Here is a 23,546-nt window from a genome sequence, read left to right as displayed (position 1 = left end):
GAAATTTAACATCTTCTAACCTCTTCTAAGTACACCCAGGTTTACTGGCAATGTGAATCATCCCCCAGGTCTTTCTGCTTCCTAACCTGGAAGAAGCAACAGACTTGAACACTTCATTTAACTACCGATCCACCAAAATGTTAGTTACTGTCAATGTAAAAGTTGATAATCTGCACAACATTTAAAATATGAATTCAAAATGGAGAATAAATTCCAGGAAAAATGATTTAAAATTTTAAACTATAATTGCTTTTATTACCAAATGTAGGAAAACACTGATTCTTTCATAATTCTGTAATACTGCCTCAGACTCCCACAGTTTCGAAATGCCCATTTAAAATAAATGAGTCTGTTGCTGTTCATAACAGAACAAAAATCTTTAGCTTTCATGGTTCATATTGAATAAGAAATGTGTTGTTTGGGCATGATAAATTAGTAGTAAAAAGAGCATGGAACTATTGATTCACTCAAATCATATCCCATTCGAATAGTCTAAGGACTTCATCAGACAGATTCAAAAATAAGTAAGTAAACTTTCACTTTAAAAATACAAACATTTCAATGTGTTGATTAAATAAAAAATACAGAAAGTGTGATGTCACCAAACGTGCATTTTTCAGGACTCATTCTGAAATTCAGGGTAACATATAATAATAGTATTTCATTTAAATTATGGCATTTGAGGAAAATTATACTTTTGGGTAAAGATCACATAGTACATGCTTTTTTTGAGGAGGATGTGTTAGAAAAACTACAGTAATTAATATTGTCTTAACATTTCTAAAATCACATAAAGCCATCATCTCTGACTACCATTACAATAAATTTTCATACTGGATATATTACTGTCTGCTCACTAGTAATCATAACACATAAAATGGACTCAAATGAATATTCAAAATCAATTATTTTTCATAAGTGAAACATTTCTGAGACTTAAGATTTTTGTCTTAAGCATACAGTACTACAATGCTGACTACATAAAATAAATAGAAAATCTTTCTGAGAGGAAGCTCAATAATCAGAGGCTATGCTGCATTTAAAGATTGAACACTGGCTATATACGGAAGGGAAAACACTTCAACAATACTTCATGTTACAAAGTTCTCTCTTTTAATATGGCATTCATGAGTTTTCCATTCTGACATTCAAAATTATCAAGAATAGTGAAATTCTTTTATCCTTTGGTTTCCAAGGACAAACAATGCAGTTACAATACCTCTGGTTTTAGTTCCTCTAGAATGACATTCATTAGCAGAGTAACCTCTGATGCTTCAGCTGAAGATTGGCAGCCCAAGAAGTGCACCAACTGCTCCAAAGTATCCTTCATGTTCTAGAAACAATGCTTTCAGTTGACCTTTGAACCAATAATCCAGTGCACATGCCAGAAGTTTCATAGATAGAGTATTGACACGTAAAAACTTTCCAACAAAGACAACTCTTGTTTATTTTCTCATTAACAGAGTACATTGGTGCCACAGAACCAATATTATTGGTGATAGTAACTAAAGTAGCTCTTGCCAGATCTTCTTTACTAACAGATTCTCGTTTCTCTTTATAAATCATATTTCCAAAACTAGATGCTACAGTCCAACCTGGCAGACCAAATCTTTCATAATCGCCTCCATAAATATCACGAACCAATTTGTAGGCTTGGGTGCTGTCACCTTTGGATGCCATTTTAAGAGCCTCTTCAAAACTTTCACAGCCAGTCAGTAAACTGCATAAACCCAGAAAGGTAGCCCCTCCAAAGCTTGTCCTGGTCACTGGTTTATAGTTATCTTTGGAGTGGACTGCTAAGATACTGACCCATGAACACCACCAGTAGTGGATAGGGATCATCTAGGTTAAAAGGCATCTTTTGGCATCGCTCAGGTTCTGCGGCATTAGCAAAATAATAGCACTCTGCTTGTCCATTGAAACTGACTGAATCTATATACAGCAAGCCCTTTACAAGGCAGTCAAGTTCACCCAGTTTGTGCAGGTGGAGGTTTCCAATTGTGCGAAAATCTTTTTCAAACTTGTAAGCACCACCACCTGTAGCACACAGCACCGTTTGTAACGTTGAGAAGTTTTTGGCTCTTCCCATTTGGATAAAAGTAGGGAGATCATGAATTGGAAATTTGATAAAGTGCAAGTTTCCTCTTCGGCCAAAAAGTGTTAAATCCTTAAGTTCAAGGTGTACATCCCGAATGCCAGTGGATCCATATGCTACATTAGAAGTCAAATATTTCCGAATACTTTTAAGTTCTCTCAACTTCCTCTTGCTCTTCCTCTGCTGCGATATCAATGGGTTCAAAATACGGGAACTTTACTAGAGTTCCCCCAATGTCCATGCCAAACCATGGGAAAGGGTGTTTCTTGGCATCCTTGATCTTCATGGGCTAGGCCTGAGGGGCGAGGGGAAGCCTCGGACCGGAGCACGGGGAAGCGCGGCGGCGGCGACTCGGAGCTGGCAGGGCCGCGCTGAGAGGCCCGGCGGGAAACTCCCCTCAGGCTGTGCCGGGCGGGCTTAGTGCCGGGCGGCAGCACCTGGGGCGACGCGGGGTCCAGGAGGCGGCCCCCTAAACCTGCGAGGGGCGAACCGGGCCGAGCGCGCTGGGGAAGATCGCCCGCCTCGCCGCTCCCCCCGCCCCCAGCTGCTCCAAACTAAAGGCCCGGGTCCCGAGCCGCCGCCGCTGCACTGAGGTATATTAACTTCTTGATGTGTTTTTGAATGCAGCTTGCTGATCTTTCATCAAGGATTTTTACATCAATGTTCATCAGGTATTTTAGCCTCTGGTTTTGTTTCCTGGATATTCTTTGTTTGGTTTTCATATCAGGATTAAAAAGTTCACTCTTTGTCTTTCATTTTATGTCTAGTTTAATCTCAGTTTTATTAATTTCAGCTCTATTCTTGATTATTTCCTGTATTCTACTGATTTGGGAACTAGTTTGATGTTCTTTTTCTAAGACATTCAGAGGTGAAATATGAGATTATTTATTTGGAACCATTCTATTTTTTTTAGCGAAGGCACTCAGTGCTATGAATTTTCTTAAAACTGAGTTCATAGTGTCTAGAGATTTTGCTATGTTTTATTTCTGCTCTTATTTTGTTCCAAATATTTCTCGTTTTATTCTCTAATTTCTTCTATAATCCACTCTTCATTTAAAAGAGTACTGTTTGATTTTGTTCTGTTCATGTGATTTCTAATATTTTTCTTCCTATTGATTTCTTGTTTCATTCTACTATGTTCTAATAGAATGCATAGAACTGTATCAGTTTTTTTTTTTTTTTTTTTTTGGTACTTGCTATGACTTACATCGTGACCTAGAATAGTGGTTTATCTTGAAAAAAGTTCCATGCACTGTAGGGAAGAAAGTGAATTCAGCTATTTTGTGGTGAAATATTCTGTAGTTATTAGGTATATTTGAATTATAGTATTGTTTAAGTCAAAGTATCCATTTTTGCCCTCCTGTGTCCTGTCAATTGGTGATAAGGGTGTTTTGAAATCCTCCAGTGTTATTATTTTGGGGTTCTATCTGGAATTTAATGTCAAGAAGCATTGTTTTAATATAATTAGGTTCACTGATAATGGAGGCATATATACTTACTATTGTTATATTTTCTTGTTGGATTGTTTCCTTTACTAGTATGTAGTGGCATTCCTTGTGTCTACTGATTAAATTTTGCTTCATATCTGCTTGTCAGATGAAAATAGCTACTGATGGTTTTTGGAATTACAAATAAAAAATTCTTCCAGGATTTTATGTTTGGTCTATGGGCATCTTTCATCATTTGGATGTGAAGTGTTCCTCAAAAGCTCATGTGTGAAACAATGTAAGAAGGTTCAGAGGAGAAATGATTGGGTTGTAAGAGTCTTAACCCAATCAGAGATTTAATCATCTGATAGGGATTAACTGAGTGGTAACTGAAGTGCTAGGGTGTGACTGAAGGAGAAGGGAATTGGGTATGACTTTGGGTATATATTTGTATCTGGCCAGTGGATTCTCTCTCTGTTTCCTGACCTTGGTATGAACTGCTTCCCTCTGCTATACTCTTCTACCATAATATTCAGTCTTGCCCTGAGCCCTGAGGAATGGAGCCAGTCTTCTATGAACTAAGACCTCCAAATTCATGAGCCCTCAAACTCTTCCTCCTCTATAGTGCTGGTCAGGTCATTTAGTCATAGCAGTGAAAAAGTTGACTAATATAGCTTATTTGCCTAAGAGAAGAGTTTCTTGTAAACAACATCTAGTTAAATCTTGTTTTTGAATCCATTCTACCAATGTGTGTCTTTTAATTGGGGAGTTGAGAACATTAACATTCAGTGGTTTTATAAATAAATGTTTGCTATCTTCTGCCTTTTTCTTCACTGTGCTTAATTCTGTCAGTAGTTGATTGCTTTTCTATGTAAAAATCCACAGAATTCAATTGTGTATTATGCATGTGTCAACTGTATTTAGGTGTGATGTTTGTCACCATGCTCTTTGGTTTCTTTCAGTTTGCCTCCTATAAGTGTGATTTTTTTTTAAAAAAAAGATATCTTTCAGGCCTCATGTATTTTTTGAATTATATTTTGGTGTTCAGTTAGTTTACTTACAATCAGCTTGATCATTGATGTTCTTATATTTATGCTTTGTTAGGTGATCTGTGGAGGTTGAATTCTCCACTGCTAGGCAAGATCTAATGACTTTATCCATTGTCCTTTATCCAGACTGACTGATGGAAAGAGACACTCTTTCTGGCACTATGTGAGCACCAGGTGGCTTCCTCCAATGTTTTGAAACTTTTAATCCCTGTCTAAAATTCTTTCCTGGCACACATTTATGTTAATTACTCTGCTAAATATTCAATTGGGACCTTTTGAAGGTCTCCATGTTTCTTTCTCTCCACTGCTATCTCTTTTTCTTTTTTTGTGGTGGGGATTGAACCCAGGGCCTTAGTGCTTGCAAGGCAAGCACTCTACCAACTGAGCTATCTCCCCAGCCCTCCACTGCTGTCTCATCATTGTTCCATCCTGTGATTTCTCTCTGCCTTGGTTTTACCAGATTCAGCTTCATCACCTCAGCTCAGGGAATCTGGTAGAAACTAATTGGGTTCCTTCTCCTTGAGTCATCACCTGGAAAACCTTTCACAGCAAGGAGTTAACACAATTGCAAGGCTTACTTAATTTGCTTTCCATCAGGAATTAGTGTCATCATTGCCTGAAGTCTACTTTCTTAAAAACTGTTATTTAATGTATTTTGTTTTGTTTTAGTTTTACTTGTTTCAGATAGGAACCTGAAGCAGTACTTGTTCTTCCAGCCAGCCTTGAAGCAGATTACATTAGCATCTCAGCACATGCTGGATGTTGGAGAGAAAACCTTCTTTGCCCTCTGCCCAGCTGCTTCCTGTTCATTCTTCAGTTTTCAGTGTAGTCATATCATCCTCAGGGGAATCTTCCTGTAGATCAGATTCCCTCATATGATCACAGAGTTCATTAGTTCATGGTATCCTTTATCTGAATTTATAATGGTCATGTTTTCTGTTAGTCTTCTTCACTACACTTTAAAGAAGAGCAGGGTTCTCATCCATTTAATCTGTAGATCTTAGTATAATGTGGAACATGTTACAGGTACTCTCTACACGTTTGTTCAGTGTTTGAGAGAGTACATGTAAAAACATAGAGTCCTTCATAGATATATTACCTAAATATTTTATTTCTCTCTTGTTTTCTCCATGATACATATTCTCATAGCCCACCAGAAATTGAAAAAGCAGTTGATTCATGTCAAAGAATAGTAGAACTTGAAAAAAATCATCCTTCGCAGGGTTCATTACCTATGAAAGAAGTGGCAAAACTGGAAAATAAACTTTGTGTACTAAAAGAGGAGTTATCAGAAGTGGAAAATGCAAAGTCTAAGTTACAGCAGAAAGAAATAAAATGGAATCAAGGACTCTGCAACTTGAGTAATGATACCCTAGATTGAAAGAAACATTTGAACTCTTTCCTTTATACTAAGGCACATAGTGAATTTTTGTAATTGCTGGCATTTTGCAAGAGGGAAAACTACTTACACTTGTAGAGTCTGAAATTCTTAGAAAAAGGTGACATATTGCTAACCAATAATAAGTAAATGCATGCTATTTCCAATTATTTCAGTGGCTATATAGAAATCTCACTATCAGAGGAATCTATTTAATAAGTAGAATTTGGGATCGTTTTTCATTTATATTTTTATTTTTTGTATTACAATCAATGCTTCTGAGAACCTCATTTAGAAAAATTATTATTTCCTTATTTTTATTGATGCATTATAGTTGTATATAATGGTAGGATTTTTGTTACATATTCATGTATGCACACAATATAACAATATAATTTGGTCTTTATTGTTCTCTGTTTTTTCCCTTTTTCTTCTCTTTCTCCCTCTCCCTGGTTACCTTCTTCTACTCTCGTGAGCTCCCTTTAATCTTCATGGGACCATCCCACACTTTGTTTTCCTATTTCTTCTCTAGTTTCCACATATGAGGAAAAATGTGACTCTTAACCTTACAAATTTGACTTATTTTGCTTAAAAAGTGTCTCAGGTTCCATCCCTTTCCTGCAAGTGACATTACTTCACGGAAATTAATTTATAGGTCTGTTTAGTTTGGATAAATTGTTTAATATAGAATCATTTGTTTAAAATAGGGAAACATCACAAAAAGGCATTTGATCAATATTTTTAAATTGGTCTCAGGACAGTTTATGCTAATTTACAATTACCCCCAAGAGGATGAAATCACCATTTTTGTGCACCCCAAATTGTGTTTTAAAATTTTTATTACAATTTTTTTTCTGTTGCTTGGGATCAAACCCAAGGGTTGGTGAAACTAGGCAAGTATGCTATTGCTGTATTACACCCCCAGCTAGGGTTTTAATCCTATCATCCATTAAACAAAAAGTAAAATGGAAAATAATAATTCTTTTACCTAAATTTTCCCTCATAAATAAAATTTGGTCCAATTTCTGTGTTGAAAGGACGTATTATTCTTTATTGCTGGACTAAATATGAGGTCATGCCTTGTTCTAAAGGGTTTTTTTTGAGTTTTTTAATAAAATACAGAATGATAAACAAGCTAAATTGAAAGCCTTACCTAAAAGAACATTAAAAGGCATAACAATAGGCACTTGATTCCCTAGCCTAGTCTTGTGTTATGCTAATGAGCACAGATATATGGTGTGTGAAAAACTTCTGAAGGGGGTATATTGCACTGGCAACCAGTTGTGGTGGTTGCTGTTTTATTTCAAGAATATAAAAGCAAACTGATAATGAATTTATAAACTTGTTTGCAAATAATGTCTTAAAACTTATTTAACTAAGGAAGAATAATAACAGTACAAAAATGATCTTTGTTTTTTTGTTTTGACAATGCTGGGAATGGAACACATGTCCTCCCACATACTAGGCAGGCACTCTGCCATTGAGCCATGTCCCAGTTTCCCCAACCCAAATCATTTTGTTGTATCAATTTACTGATCCATTTCAAAATTCCTTTTCCTTAATATCTACCAGAGTTACTAGTAACAGAAACTTCCCAATTGACAGAAAGATCTTTCATTATTACCTTTCAAGTATATATGTTTTTTGTTTGATTCATTCTGTTATTTTTTTCCCTTCCCCCACCCCTCCCACCCCTCTTTTCCCTCTATACAGTCCTTCCTTCCTCCATTCTTGCCCCCCTCCCTAAACCTAACTCTAACCCTAACACTAACTCTTCCCACCCCCCATTATATGTCCTCATCCACTTATTAGCGATATCATTCTTCCTTTGGTTTTTTGAGATTGGCTTATCTCACTTAGCATGATATTCTCCAGTTTCATCCATTTGCCTGCAAATGCCATAATTTTATCATTCTTTATGGCAGAGTAATATTCCACTGTATATATATACCACAGTTTCTTTATCCATTCATCAACTGAAGGACATCTAGGTTGGTTCCACAATCTGGCTATTGTAAACTGAGCAGCTATGAACATTGATGTGGCTGTATCTCTGTAATATGCTGATTTTAAATCCTTTGGGTATAGGCCAAGGAGTGGGATAGCTGGGTCAAATGGTGGTTCCATTCCAAGTTTTCTAAGGAGTCTCCATACTGCTTTCCAGAGTGGCTGCACTAATTTGCAGCCCCACCAGCAATATATGAGTGTACCTTTCTCCCCACATCCTCGCCAACACCTGTTGTTGCTTGTATTCTTGATAATCGCCATTCTAATTGGGGTGAGATGGAATCTTAGGGTGATTTTGATTTGCGTTTCTCTTATTACTAGAGATGTTGAACATTTTTCCATATGTTTGTTGATTGCTTGTAGGTCTTCTTCTGTGAAGTGTCTATTCATTTCCTTAGCCCATTTGTCGATTGGATTACTTGCATTCTTGGTGTAGAGTTTTTTGAGTTCTTTATAGATTCTGGAGATTAGTGCTCTATCTAAAGTATGATTGGCAAAGATTTTCTCCCACTCTGTAGGCTCTTTCTTCGCATTGCTGATAGTTTCCTTTGCTGAGAGAAAGCTTTTTAGTTTGAATCTATCCCAGTTATTAATTCTTGCTTTTATTTCTTGTGCTATTGGAGTCCTGTTGAGGAAGTCTGGTCCTAAGCCAACATGTTGAAGCTCTGGACCTACTTTTTCTTCTATAAAATGCAAGGTCTCTGGTCTGATTCCGAGATCCTTAATCCATTTTGAGTTTAGTTTCGTGCATGGTGAGAGATATGGGTTTAGTTTCATTCTGTTGCATATGGATTTTCAATTCAATTCCAATTAAAATCCCAATGATGTACCTTACAGAACTAGAGCAAGAAATTATGAAATTCATCTGGAAGAATAAAAAACCCAGAATAGCTAAAGCAATCCTTGGCAGAAAGAGTGAAGCAGGGGGTATCGCAATACCAGATCTTCAACTCTACTACAAAGCAATAGTAACAAAAACGGCATGGTATTGGTACCAAAATAGAAATGTGGATCAATGGTACAGAATAGAGGACATGGACACAAACCCAAATAAATACAATTTTCTCATACTAGACAAAGGAGCCAAAAATATGCAATGGAGAAAAGATAGCCTCTTCAACAAATGGTGGTGGGAGAATTGGAAATCCATATATATGTTTTTTAAAAGATTGAAGGAGAAATTAAAAAGATGAGAACTAGAAAGGAAAAGAATCTTAAAACAGAATTTCTATTAGCCTAATGAATCTATATATGAAGGGCCAGAACACAAAATTTATTCTCTGACAAAGTGAATTTTAAGATAACCATATTTAAATGCAGGCATGACTTAAAAGAAAAAGAGAAGTTAAGAGATTTTGATCAGCTTTGTGAAAAAATGAACAACCAGTTAAGAGAAACAGAAGAGAAATATGAGAAGGAAATTGAATTGAACAAAGAACTTCAACTCTTTTCTGGGATATTAGAAACAGAATTAAAGACTGTAAGAATTAACTTAAATAAGGTAAATTAGTCTCCAATATAGCTTCAAATTTCTCATTTCATTTATAATATCCCTTTAACTTAATATATACGGTTATGTTTCACTTAATGATGGAGACAATCTGAGAAATGTTGTTGTTGGCATTCATTATGCAATCATTGTAAGCATGTGCTTACACAAACTTCACACACCTCCCATAACCTTCTGGGACCACTATTGACATACATAATCTGTGGTCTCACAAAGCATTGTTACACAGTATGTGACTCTATTATTTGGGTTTAAAACAAAATGTCATCTCTCCCTAAAGTGAAATCATAACATTTATGGCTAAATTTATGTATTGCTTATCTTGGCATCTTATAGATGCTCAGCTCGTGTTTTCTGAATGGAGGCATATGAGGTGAATTGAGTTTAATCAGAAGCATAAATATTGATTTAGGGATTTTTATATTCAGATACAAGATAAAGAGCTTTGAAACTATCATGGGACTATGTAAGTAAGTTTTAAAAATTGTTTTTAATAATTCTGTTTATGTAATTAAGAAAAGTTTGTATTGTTTGACAAATTTACCTGTCACTTCTGCTGATAAAATCATATGGGATAAAGATCAATATACTTTAATAGACTACTTGTTTTTAATAGGTTTTTTTTAAATTTTTGCAGTTATTACTGCTCTTGATTAAGCGTTTAGACTTTCTTGCCATTGCTCATGTAAGTCCAATACCTTACTGAAGTGAATCTTTAACTGTTAGCTGAACAAAAGGACACCCAAAGGCAACTTTCTTGTGAATATAATTCCAGAATTTACAAGATGGGATTCTGTCAAATTTTCTTTACAAACCAAAAGAGAGAGAGATGACCCCCCAAAAAAGTTTCTTGAATTATTTTGTTTGCAAATGCTTGTCTCTTTGTGTGTATATGTTGCGTGCGCGTGTGTGTGTGTGTGTGTGTGTGGGTGTGTGAACACATACTAAACAATAATTAGATACATCATGGAAAAGCATGGAGAATTTTAAAGTCATAGAAGTATATCTTTAATATATGTATTTTATGAGTGAGAGTGGCATTAGGTCCCATTGACCTAATTAATGTTTTTAATTCAACTCCATATGTTGGCAACACAATAGGTCCCAGTGAAGACTTGTACATTGGCAACATCCAGAGAAAAGGCTTTTAATATTTTTCACAGAGAATGATGACTTTTCTGTGGTCTCAAAACCCTTGTTTCTAACATACCTGTTGTAGTTTGGGGCAGTGTTTTCACCCTCTTGGTACATTAATGTGGATAAGTTTATTACTCCCACCATTAAGTAAGCAGGCAAAGCAGAGCCAGCAGAAACCCTAGTTGGATATCATTTCTTCACTTAGGAGAAGAGAAACAGTTTTCTCCAAGTAATCTCCTATTTCAGTACAAAAACCTTTTAGAGACAATGACATACAATGATATTGTACTTAGTAATGATTTATTGCTAAGGATGTCATTCCTGATAAATGAGGTCAGTTTATTATGCCTATTTCACATTTACTCAAATTTCAAACATTACCAAAAAAAAATCTTATTGAGCAGCAAACATTCTCAGGATTTCATGAAAAGAGCCTAACAAATATAACCTAATTCACAATTAGCATCCTGAAACACAAGCCTTCTTTTGTGACCTAATTTTTTACAGTAGGGAAATAACTAGTTTAATGGAAGACCATTAGAAGCAACATGCTTATATTTATATCATTCTCTTTCAGATTGTGATAAAAAGTTTGTTGTTATTTGTAAAAGTGCTTAAGTATAGTGCCTAGACTTATCATTCATCAATACCTGCAATTCCTATAACTGACTACAAAATTGTTGAAAATACACATGAATATTTTCAGTAACAGGAAACTAAAAGACCTTAGGACATCTCATATGTCCAAATGTGTGTACAATGAGACTCTTATTATGGGTTGACTAGCTGTATATATGAGCTTCAGACTGCAAACTTTTTTGTTTAACATAGTCAGACTTACTAATCACTTATGTTATGCCTTGAATCTGTTGTAATTCAGAGAAAGTCTTTTTCAGTTCTGAAATTCTTAGCTTTTTTTTTTTTTTTTTTTTGGCGCTCCTGGATTCATTGTGTTCAATACACCTTTTGAACTTTTGGAAATTTTTGCTACTCTAAGCTCTGAAGTTTACATCTAATTTCTCTCCAGTTGAATATCCATTTATTGTAAATACTTTCCTTGAATAAATGTACATATTAAAACTTTAGTTTCAGAGGAAATCATGACATTATTTTATTGAGTGCATGTCTCAGTTTTACTTAGGTTTCTACTAGGAATGAAACAGAAAAAGAGCTGTTGCATAAATACCACATATTGCAGGATGAATTCTCTATGATAAGATTGGATGTTAAAATCAGTTTCATGTAATGCTAAACTTTCTTTTTTTTCCGTTGGCTCATAATATTACATGTTCAACAGATAGGGTGTGTTACTTCAAAACATGTACACAAATTTAACCATCAATAGCAGACTTATTACTTTAAACACGAATCATTTCATTATATTAGAAATCAGGTTTGCCACCATCAAGTATCACTAAATTCTCCTTTAGAAACAATCTATATATCTGGCTTGATACTTACTTCTCTTTTAGATTTCTTTTTATATTGATTTGATCTTTCTTTGAAATGATGACTTTCATTCATCAATTCCACTATCTGTTTTCAGCATCATCCTGAATTATTTTTATAAGAGCAAGTCATTTTTATCAAATTTTTTGTGAATGTCCTGGAACTGTTGCAGTAGCCATGTAATTTCACTTTCCGTTTGAGATAATCTCTCATGTATAGATCTCTGTTCTTCCAGGCAATTATAGTTTTGACTATGTTCATTTTGATACATGTGTTTCATTTCATTTATTTGGCACTGGTTTTGTTTTAGTTCTCCTCCTACCTGTTTGAAAGTCATAGTCACTTTCCTAAGATCACGTCTCATATGACTACAGAGCTCTTTTTCTCTGCAACTGATTTTTATTCCAGCCTTGGAAAACTGTTGGGAAAGAATCTCACTACCAACATTTAGTTTTGATATTTTGAAATTCACCTTGTCCTTTAAACCCAGGCACCCATCTCTTGTTCTCTGGGAAGGAAGTTCTAGTTCTCTTTTGGATGTCTGATTTTCATCACAAGGATGTGCAGCAACAGCCTGACTGGCAGGGTATGATTTGACTTCTGTTTCCTGTCTTTCTGTGTTCTGGTCTTTATTTTCCAGTTTAAACTTTAGCTTTGTAATCTCAGTTTTCAGAATAAGAATCTGTTCATTATATTGGAATGTTGTTTTTGTAAGTGTTTCCTCATTCAATTTGATTGTCCTTTGAAGGTCATCATTGTTTTCTCTTAAAATGTCAATGACCTCTAGATACTCCTTTTTATCTTCCTGATTTTGGCGTTTCATTTTGTCAATTTCCCATTTAAAAAATGGAAGACATTTAAACCTTGGACCTGACAGATGCTTTATTTTGATAAAGACATTGTGTCTTTACTAGGCATTGTATCTTTACATAAGACGACATTTCAAGAGTTTGTTAAGTTGTAGATTTTTAGTAGAGATATGCTGATATTAATAATGTAGGATTAACATTGCTGGAAGAATATCTGTTTCTGGTGTTGGGGATTGAATCTGAGGCTTCATGCATGCTATGCCCATGTTCTACCACTGGACCTACACAACAACTCTGAGTCCAAACTTGTAAGGCTTCATGTTGCCATATTTTAAGACCATGATGAAACAGATAAATGGAAATGTTCATACCTAGTTTAAATTGAGTGGGTTACTTTTACAATCCATTTTATATTCTCAACTGAATTGAAATGTAGATACCATATTTTTAATAGATTTCCTTCACTAGTATTTTATATATTTCTATTTTGTAATTTTATTTTATTCATGTAAATTTGACTTAATTCTGAATATAACCATCTCAATTTTTTCACCTTTATCTTCTCCCAACACACAAAAAAACTTTTATTTGTAATTAAGTCATAATTTAGGACAAATGCAGTGAATTGCAGCAAAACCAGTGTTGATTTAATTTTCTTGCTATCTCAGGAATTTATTGTATATCTTCACAGATAACTTGCTAATATTTTTTCTTGCAAGGTTCAATTACTATGATGTGAAGGATATAAACTATTTTAGTTAAAAGATAATTATAGTTTTCTGATTAATTAATTTGGCATTAATCTCAATTTTTAACAAATGTAGGTGCCAGATTTTTGTATAGTGGGGTGAGGAGGGAAGAGAGTTCTAGTAATTGAAGAGATGGAGAGATATGAAGGCCAGGTTGCCTAGGTCCTACTTTTTAAAATTTTTTAATTTGTTCTAGTTAGTTGTACATGACAGAAGAATGCATTTATACATGTTGATAGATCATACATAAATGGAGTATAATTTATAATTTTTCTGGTTGTACATATTGTAGGATCGTATAGATCATGAAGTCATGTATGTACATGAGGTAATAATGTCGATTTTACTTTACTATCCTTCCTACCCCCATGCCCCCTCACTTCCCTTTACTCTGCTCTACCTAATATAAGGTAACTCTATTCTTCCCTAGGCCCCCCACCCCTTATTGTAAATTAGCATCTGCATATTAGAGAAAACATTTGGCCTTTGGTTTTTTGGGTTTGGCTTATTTTGCTTAGAATAATATTCTCCAACTCCATCCATTTACCTGCAAATGCCATCATTTCATTCTTTAACGCTGAATAATATTCCGTCATATATGTATAATATATATACACATCATATATACACACACATATGTGTGTATATATATGTATATTTATTATACATATATGACAGAATATTATATATATGTGTGTTTTATATATATATATATATATATAACATATATTTTCTTTATCTATTCATCTGTTGAAGGACACCTAGGTAGGTTCTATAGTTTAGCTACTGTGAGTTGAGCTGCTATAAACATTAATGTAGCTGTGCTGATTTGGGCATAGACTAAGGACTGGGATAGCTGGGTCAAGAAGTGGTTTCATTCCAAGTTTTCTGAGGAATCTCCATACTTCTTTCCATAATGGTTGCACCATTTTGCATTCCAACAAGCAATGTATGAGCGTACCTTTTTAGTCACATCCTTGTCAACATTTATTTATTAATTTTTAAAATTTAGGTTCATTGTACACAAATGGGGCACAACTTTTGTTTCTCTGATTGTACACAAAGTAGAGTTACACTGTTCTTGTAATCATACATGTACATAGGGTAATGATATTTGTCTCATTCCATTATCTTTCCTTCACCCCACCCCTCCCCAACCCTCATTTTCCTCTGTACAATTCATTCTTCCTCCAATCTTGCCTCTCTTATGTATCATAATCCATTTATCAGAGAAATCATTTGTTCTTTGTTTTTTTGCGATTGGCTTATTTCACTTAGCATGATATTCTCCAACTCCATCCATTTATCTGCAAATGCCATAATTTTTTCCTTCTTTATGGTTGAATAACATTCCATTATATATATATATATATATATACCACAGTTTCTTTATCCATTCATCTATTACAGGGCATCTAGGTTGGTTCCACATTCTAGCTATTGTGAATTGAGCAGCTGTGAACATTGATGTGACTGAGTCACTGTAGTATGCTGATTTTAAGTTCTTTGGATATAGGCCTAGGACTGGGATTGCTGGGTAGAATGGTGGTTCCATTACATGTTTTCTAAGGAATCTCCATACTCCTTTCCAAAGTGACTGCATCAATTTGCAAACCCACCAGCAATGTATGAGTGTACCTTTCCCCCATACCCTTGCCAATACCTATTATTGCTTGTATTCTTGATAATAGACATTGTAATTCAGGTGAGATGAAATCTTAGGGTAGTTTTGATTTGTATTTCTCTTATTGTTAGAGATGTTGAAATGTTGAACACTTTTTCATATATCTTTTGATTGCTTGCTTCTTCTGTTACGTGTCTGCTCATTTCCTTAGCCCATTTATTGACTGGGTTATTTGTAATCTTGGTTTAAAGTTTTTTGAGTTCCTTATAAATTCTGGAGATTGGTACTCTCTCCGAGGTGTGTGTGGAAAATATTTTCTCCCACTCTGTAGGCCCTCTCTTCACATTGTTTATTGTTTCCTTTGCTGAGAAAAAGCTTTTTACTTTTTATCTATCCCATTTATTGATTCTTGCTTTTATTTCTTGTACTTTGGGAGTCAAGTTAAGGAAGTCTGATCCTAAGCCAACATGATGAAGATTTGGACCTACTTTTTCTTCTATTAGGTTCAGGGTCTCTGGTCTGTTTCCTAGGTCCTTGATCCATTCTGAGTTGAGTTTTGTGAAGGGTGAGATATAGGGTTCAGTTTCATTTTGCTGCATATGGGTTTCCATTTTTCCCAGCACCATTTGCTGAAGGGTCTTACTTTTTTATAAGATGGCAATCTGGAAGAATTTGAGCAGAAGATTGAATACTTTAGAATGCAGTTTTTAAGTTGAGCCTCTCATAAAAAAGGGATGCTTTTGACTTCGGTATGGTATTCACTACTACTAGTCAGACATGCATAACTTTTTCTGTTTGAGAATTCAGTAAGTTGTGAAGCATTGCAATTTCATCACATGAGAAGTTACTAGAGGGCTGAATCTATTGTCTAGGGAATATGACAGTGATTAGTCAGGAAGAAAGCACTTCTGTGTCCTTGGTGCAATTCTGAGATAAACAGGATTTTATACCCAGGAGGGAAAGATGATGAACTGATGATAATATTTCTCAGAGTCAATTTCAGTTATAAATATTATTTACATGAAGTGATGTAGAAAATATTTAACAGACATATTTCCTCAGGTAGTTTTGAGACAACCTCAATGAGAACTGACTGATAACCGACAGAACAATCTCTGTCAGAAACTTTATCCAAACATCCATCAAGTTATCACCTTAATACAGAAGATGAGACACAGGATTTGAAGAAGATACTAGATCAACTTGTATTCAAGTATGTCTTAAATTGTACTTGTCAACAGTTGATCTGTACCTGCTTAAATAATATAAAATGTTTTTAGGATATAAATTTCTGCAGACAACTTTTTTGGATTTTTATGATAATTGATTTTATTCTAATTTAATTATCTATATGGTAGACTTGTTCTTAAATTTGGAATTTCATTCTTAAATTTTTTTCTTATAAAATCATACATCTTTTCTCAAAATAGCTACCCTTAGGGCCAGGCGTAGTGGTGCATGTCTCTAATCCCAGTAACTTGGAAGACTGAAGATCACAAGTTTGAGGCCAGTCTCAGCAAAATAGTGAGGCCCTAAACAACTTAGCAAGGAACTGGGAATATAGCTCACTGGTTAAGCACCCCTGGGTTCAATTGATGGTTTAAAAAAATTTTAAAAAAATACACAACTGCCTTCAGGAAAGCCAAGATTTTGCATCAGTCCTCACATAAGTTGAGAAAAAAAAATTTTTTTCTGTTAACCAGTATTTTTCAGTGCTACCTCAATTGCCATGGTTTATCAAGGCAGATTAAATCATAGGATCCCATTTCATGGACTGTTCCAGAGAATTGAGTTATTTCATACTTTCATTTTTTGTGGTTGGTTACAGAATCTGTGGGTAATTGTTGAATTTATTTCAAGATAACTTGTGCAGAAAGGCTATTATATTTTCCTCAAATTTCAGGATAATTTTTAAATAATTGAATGTCAGGCTTTTTTCCCATTTAAATGTATTATAAAAGCATACAAATATTTAAATTATGTCAGATACCTCTATCTGAAGATAAGAGTGAAGAAATTATCTAGTTTCTTCTAGTGGATCATTGAAAAGGCAACCTTATTGGGACTTATTGCAGAGACATATATTTCCGCTATTTAACACATTAAGCTCAATGTCTCTTAGCCTATTAGCAGAGATGTGTACCCATCACCACAGTCAATTTAGGAAATTTTTATGACCTTGAAAAGAAGCCTGACATCTCTTAGCTATCACTGTCCTTGTCCCTCCATCTTCCCAGTCTTAGGAAGCCACCAAGATACTTTTTATCTCTCTAATTTTTCTGTTGTGGACATTCATGCATGTAGATTTATACAATGTGTAGTCCTTTTTAACAATTTTTTTTTCACTCAGCATACTGTTTTCAGATTTCATCTTTGTTGTTTCAAGAATCATTTGTTTTTGTTGTCCAATAATGTTTTTTAATCTGTACCACTTATCCATTTAGCAGTTGATGGGCCTTAGGATGCCTCCACTCTTTGGTTGTTAGTGTTGATGTGGCTGGGAACATAAATTTATAAGTTATTCTGTGGACATATTATTCCCCTGCCATTGGATTTTGTCCACTGCACTCAAACTGATTTCACCATCTGTTGGTCTTACATCTCTTGTCTTTTCTGTTTTCATTCATTAACCTCAGTTGTTCAGAACTGGCACAAAAATAATTTTTCCTTTCTTCATGAAGATTTCTCTGTCATTTCTTATTTTCACTGACCTTATTCTTCTTAGAACTGTTTAGCACTATTCCACAGTGCACTTTTTTTTTTCTTTTTTGGCATTGTGTATTATCTTGTTGAAGTATAAATTCACCTAAGATGAGAAGTATATTATTCATGGCATCTATCCTTACATAAATAGAAAGTATTTTGCTTAAAATTTGTTTTGTTAAAATTGGGTGTTGTATATTATACATTTTTTAAGATAGTGACCTCTTGAGGCTTTATTCTAATTTTATTAAACAACTAAGTTTATATTGAATACACCTAATCCAAACATTCATTGAATGTTCATAATTTTCTCACCATGAAATTGAATCTAGATTTCCCCATCCTTTGTTAAATAGTCTGAATAGGAATTTATAGACCAACTGAAAATTGGCTCTACCACTTCTAATATGTCATACCACATTATCTTAACCTACTCATCAGTGTGCTGTTGTAGATTATAATTTACTGCAATTAAAATCATGCAAAATTTGTGAATGGGTTTTGTGCTCAAATATTCCAAACATGCTTGATAATAATCAAACTCCGTTGTTTTATTCATTCAGGTAGAAGATCTCAATGTAAATCTACATTTTCAAAATATTTGCAGCAAGATGAAAAATATGATTCTTTTTTTAAAAGCCTGAAAAATGTATATGAAAAATTAGAGAACAATCAAAAGAAGTTGTAAGAAGATGTGATAAACCTCAAAAGATATATGCCAAACAATCTAATAGAGCATGGTCAAGGAGTGCAGCAACAATGGGAGACTGAACAAAGAACAAGACAACAGTTAGAGGAAAACCAAGAGGAAGCATTTCTATTTTCAGAAGTTATTTTATTTATCTCTAATTTGCTTTAATTCATTTCACTGAAAATTTTATTTTGGACATATGCATTTTATGTGTCTCTATATTCCTTGAGAAAATTTCTTTTGTATGTTTTTAGAGCAAGATGACATCTTTAAATATTTTATTTTTCATTACTGTAAAAACTGACTTCATCTTTCTGAATAATGACTTTGTCAGAGAATCATTTGCTATTTAAAAATAGTTGTAATAATTAAGACTATAAGGAGGAAATTTAAAAAACTGTGAAGTTCAATTATACCATACACTTGAATGATTAAATGACTTTCTTCACTTTTAAATTGATTTTAAAATTCTTTGATTTTCACATTACAAATACTAACTTGAGAATGATTCATGACTGAGGTCATAGTTCAGTGGGAGATAACTTGTGTAACCTATGCAAGGCCCTGAACTCCAACCTCAATAGAACAAAAACAGAAAAAAGTAATTGAACTATTTAAACTCAAGCACCTTTTTCCCACATGTTTAAAATTGCTCCCTGAATTATTGATTCTAAACTAAAGTGACTATACAATAATTATCTAGATTATAATTATTATAAATATTTTTTAAATGTCCTTTCAATTTTCTTTAGACACACACAGCAACTTCAAAAGTTTTAGAGGTGTTAAAGAATACTGAGGTTTCAATGATAAAGTTGATGCAACACAGAATTCACAAGCTACAGTATGAAATACAATTGGAAGAACTTGATGAATTCCATGTAGAAGAATATAAAATCCAGAAGTATGTCAAAATGTATACTAAGAAAATAGCTTAATCTTCATAATTTGTCTACATTGCATAACTTATATAGTGAGAGAGGTTTATGAGATTAGTAAAATACAAAAACTAATCAGACAATACAATTTTTGGAAGTAAATGAACTTAGTGTTGAAATGTTGGGCCAGAAATTTTATTTTTCTCCCCTTTTATTGCATTTATGTGGCTTTCTCTTTTTTGTTTTCTTAAACTAGTCTACTAGACTTTCAAGCATGTACTTTTGAAGCTTTATAATTCAGACAGCTATATGGTGACCAGATTACTTACAGGCATTTCTTTACATAGAAAAATTAACAAATTTAATTATGTTTTGAAAGAATACATACTAAACCCTAAGTGTACAGTATTGCTAGTACTATCCCCCTGGGCACATTCAGACACTTGGTCAATTAATCATTTTTGATTTTGATATTTGAAGTTACCTCTAGATAGTGCTTAAAGAAAAACTGACCTTTGCAGTTTTTCCTCTCTACCTAAGGCCTACTTTTGATATAGGGAAAGATTATCACAGGGCTGAAAGGAATTTACTTTGCAGTGTGTTTAAAAAGAATTCCATGGTCAGTGTTGGGGGAATTAAAAACAGAATTGACAGGTCCCACCTCTGATGCCTTGGTAATAAAATTATGAGCTGACTGACTTGGGTGCTGCTTTAATTCTTAATCATCAACTTAGCTATCTTGTTCTGCCCCAGTGGAAGTTGCTGTGAATTATTTCTCAGTGCCCAGTGCTTAATTTCTCCAAGTGTTGATAAGAATGTGTAGATGGTGAAAGGAAGTGCTTGAAAATGTCTTCAAGGGATGTTTTTTAATTTCTTCATCTGCTTTAAAAATACAAGTAATTCTAGCTTAGTTTTACTCTTATTTTCTTATTGTATATGTTTAGTCCATGATTTTTTAGTATACTTTAGCATAATGAAATGTCTTTGTAGTCTAATAAACTAAGGTATCCACCATCTCATATAGTTACTCTCTAAATACCAGTATTTCTAATGGTGTCCTCAAGAATCCCATAAGGAGAGCCTTTCAAGAAGGCAGCAGTGTTTTCTGTTAAGTCATACATCTTTGCCTGCCATTACTCTCCCACTTGTAGTGTTTGAATTTCTTGTGGGTTAGGAGGCCCCTGGAAATATATGCACATCTTTAGAACAATTTAAAACCTGTGATTGTATACCCTACTCTATTATGATGGATTTTTTAATGTTAAGACTCTTTTCACTGTGAATTTTTATTTATTTCCATGGCTTTTGTTTGTTTGTTTTATAATGCAAGTGATTTAGGGAAAAATAATAAAATACCAAGTATTTGCCTTTTGCAGTCCTCACAGAATCAGTAAGAGCCTTCAGGAAGTTAATACCAGACTCCCAATGGAAAATCAGACAGATTCTTTACCCTGTCCTCACTGTAGAAGGCCTGTCCCAGGGTGTCCTTGTGTTAAACTTAAAAATGATAGCTGGGTACACAACAGAAGGTCTTACCAGGGAGAAAACATAGCAGGTTCTACTTCCAACCCACAGCCTTCATGTCAAAGCACTGAGGTCTATCTGACTGAGATAAGTAATGCTTTATCTTTTGGGAGTCAGATTTCTGATTTGTCTTATTTTGACTTTGTTGAAATACTGAGTTATTTAGTTCACTTATGAATGTGAAGTAAAGGTCACAATAATCTATAAAGAATTCCAAATTTTTCAATTTTATAATGTTTCTGGAGGTCCTTTTTCAAGAGACAGTAACTTTAGTCATGAAATGATATTTTAACTGTTCTTTAATTCTAAATTTAAATTAGATTTTGAATGAATTTAATGTTTCAAATGAATAAACACTGGTTTACAGTTTTGTTGAAATTTTAATGATCTTCTTAACTCACAGAAATATAGTGCAGGGTTCTTGTAAATGAGGCTGCAATCTTACGTTTTCTTTTGATTTTGTATCCTAACCAAATGAAGAGAAGAGCAAATCTAATATTTACAAAACATCAATGCAGTCAAATGTGCTGAAAAAGAGAACAAATTAAATAACTTTTCATGCATAATTATAAGATCCTAGCTAGCTGATATTTTTTCCATCAGTTTGTTAGCTGATATGCAAATTTTTTCTGAAAAACATGAAAGGCCCAGAATTGAAGTGTCTCTCAGTCATAAAATTAGATGACTGTACACTTAAAAAAAAAAAAAAAAAAGAAAAGAAAAGAAAGAAAGTGAAATATTTCTGTAAATTGTTAAAGACAATGCAAATACAAGATGTTCTCATTCATTCTTACCAGAAAATATCAGGGAGAGTATCATTTAACAAGACAATGATGAATGAATGTATAAATTATAAATGGAGACACAATGCAAAGGATGTTTTTTTTCCCCCATTAATTTCCTGGAAGAAAGATGTGTTTACCTTTTAGCGCTTATACATAGACTGAAGAATACTTGAAACTTACTTTAGTACTTCCTAGATAGCCTTACAGAGCATTAGTTTGTCAAAGCAGGGAAGGTTTAACAGTCTTAAGAGTACTCTTCTATCAAGATGCAAATACAGGTCTCTATTCACTGCAGAATATCTTCAAAGGGGAAGGTAGGAGGAGAGGGAAAAGAAAGCTGGTGAAGAATGATGATCAAATTACTTTATGTGCATCTTTGACTATGTCATAATATATTCCACTAATATGTATGATTATAATGCAAAAGATATGTTTAAAAAATTTTCATTTTGAAAAAGAATAGAAAACACAGGCCTGGGAACCCCATCAGTCCAAAAATTCACCTTCACATTTAAACTGTATAGGGACTTTGGATATCACAATATTTTTATCACCTCAAAGTACTTATTATGTTCAGTATTCTCTTTTAGATCATCTTTGAGGAATCAGTAAGAGAATAGCTTTTACATGAAAAGCACTCTAGATGTTGTACTTGCGATAGAGTTTAAACATTTTCCACACATTTGTAAACATATACATAAGTGTAATAAGCAATAAGTTTCAAAAACTTTGTTCCCAATTACTGAGAATAAATCAGTTATTATTAAAGAGCTACAAATTGTTTATGAATATGGAAAGTCACAAATCAAAGAAACATGAGTTTAAACTCTTATATTTTTATTGTGTGTGTGTGTGTGTGTGTGTGTGTGAGTGTGTGTGTGCTATTAGTGGTTGAACTCGGGGTGCTCTTCCACTGAGCTGCATCCCTATTCCTCTATATTTTTTGTTTTATGGCAGGGTCTTATCAAGTTCTAGGCTGGCCTCAAAATTGCCATCCTCCTGCTTTAGCCTCCCGAGTCACTAGGATTATAGGCATGTGGCAAAGCACATGGCATTACTGTCTGGCAAGGGAATTTTCTGGAATCTTTGTGTATCCATGCAAATAAAGAAAGGTTTGTTCATATTCCACCTAACTTTTCAAACTTTTTCCAGAAGAATTTTCATATGACACTATTATAATACCTCTTTCTTCTTTTGTGTATTTAATTTAATAGGCTGAAAAATTGATATCATTGAATACATGTTAAATATCTAATTTCTGAAGGTAGAGATGCATAGTTTATTTTAAGGAAAACTATATGAAAGTGAAAAAAACTGATTAGAAAATTCTAAAGGGCAGAGTTTTGCTAAGAATCATACTGTATTACAATCAGTGTAAACTAGGAGTTGAATTATTTAACCTTTACAATAGTAAGCTAAAGCAGCACCCATCTGAAATGACCTATATTTAATAAACCAATATTGTTTGAACAGTTTAGGGCATTATACATATATATTCTCTATCCAAAACTTAAAATAAGTAGGACTTTTGTTTTGTGTATGTGATTCTTTTAAGCCATCTTCAAGTTGGGTCTAGTACCTTAAAGTTTCATTTAAAAAGTCACTTTTTCTGATTAATTTAGCATTTCTAAGATAATCTCTCTTGTTTAAACTAAGCAATATAATATCTGCCTTATTTCAGATGGATGATAAGTTGAATAGGCTTTATCTAGAAAAGCTAAAGAAGGTATG

General features: G+C 33.9%; 1 pseudogene; it reads right to left on the bottom strand.

Moving 5' to 3' along the window:
• Nucleotides 1-1,274: 1,274 nt before the first annotated feature.
• On the bottom strand, nucleotides 1,275-2,381 carry LOC124974805 (pantothenate kinase 3-like; annotated as a pseudogene).
• Nucleotides 2,382-23,546: the final 21,165 nt, after the last annotated feature.

The sequence above is a fragment of the Sciurus carolinensis genome, unplaced genomic scaffold (assembly GCF_902686445.1).
Source record: "Sciurus carolinensis unplaced genomic scaffold, mSciCar1.2, whole genome shotgun sequence".
In the NCBI taxonomy this organism is placed as follows: domain Eukaryota; kingdom Metazoa; phylum Chordata; class Mammalia; order Rodentia; family Sciuridae; genus Sciurus; species Sciurus carolinensis.
The sequence above is the reverse complement of the archived record's forward strand: the minus strand, read 5'-3'. Positions and strand labels throughout refer to the sequence as shown.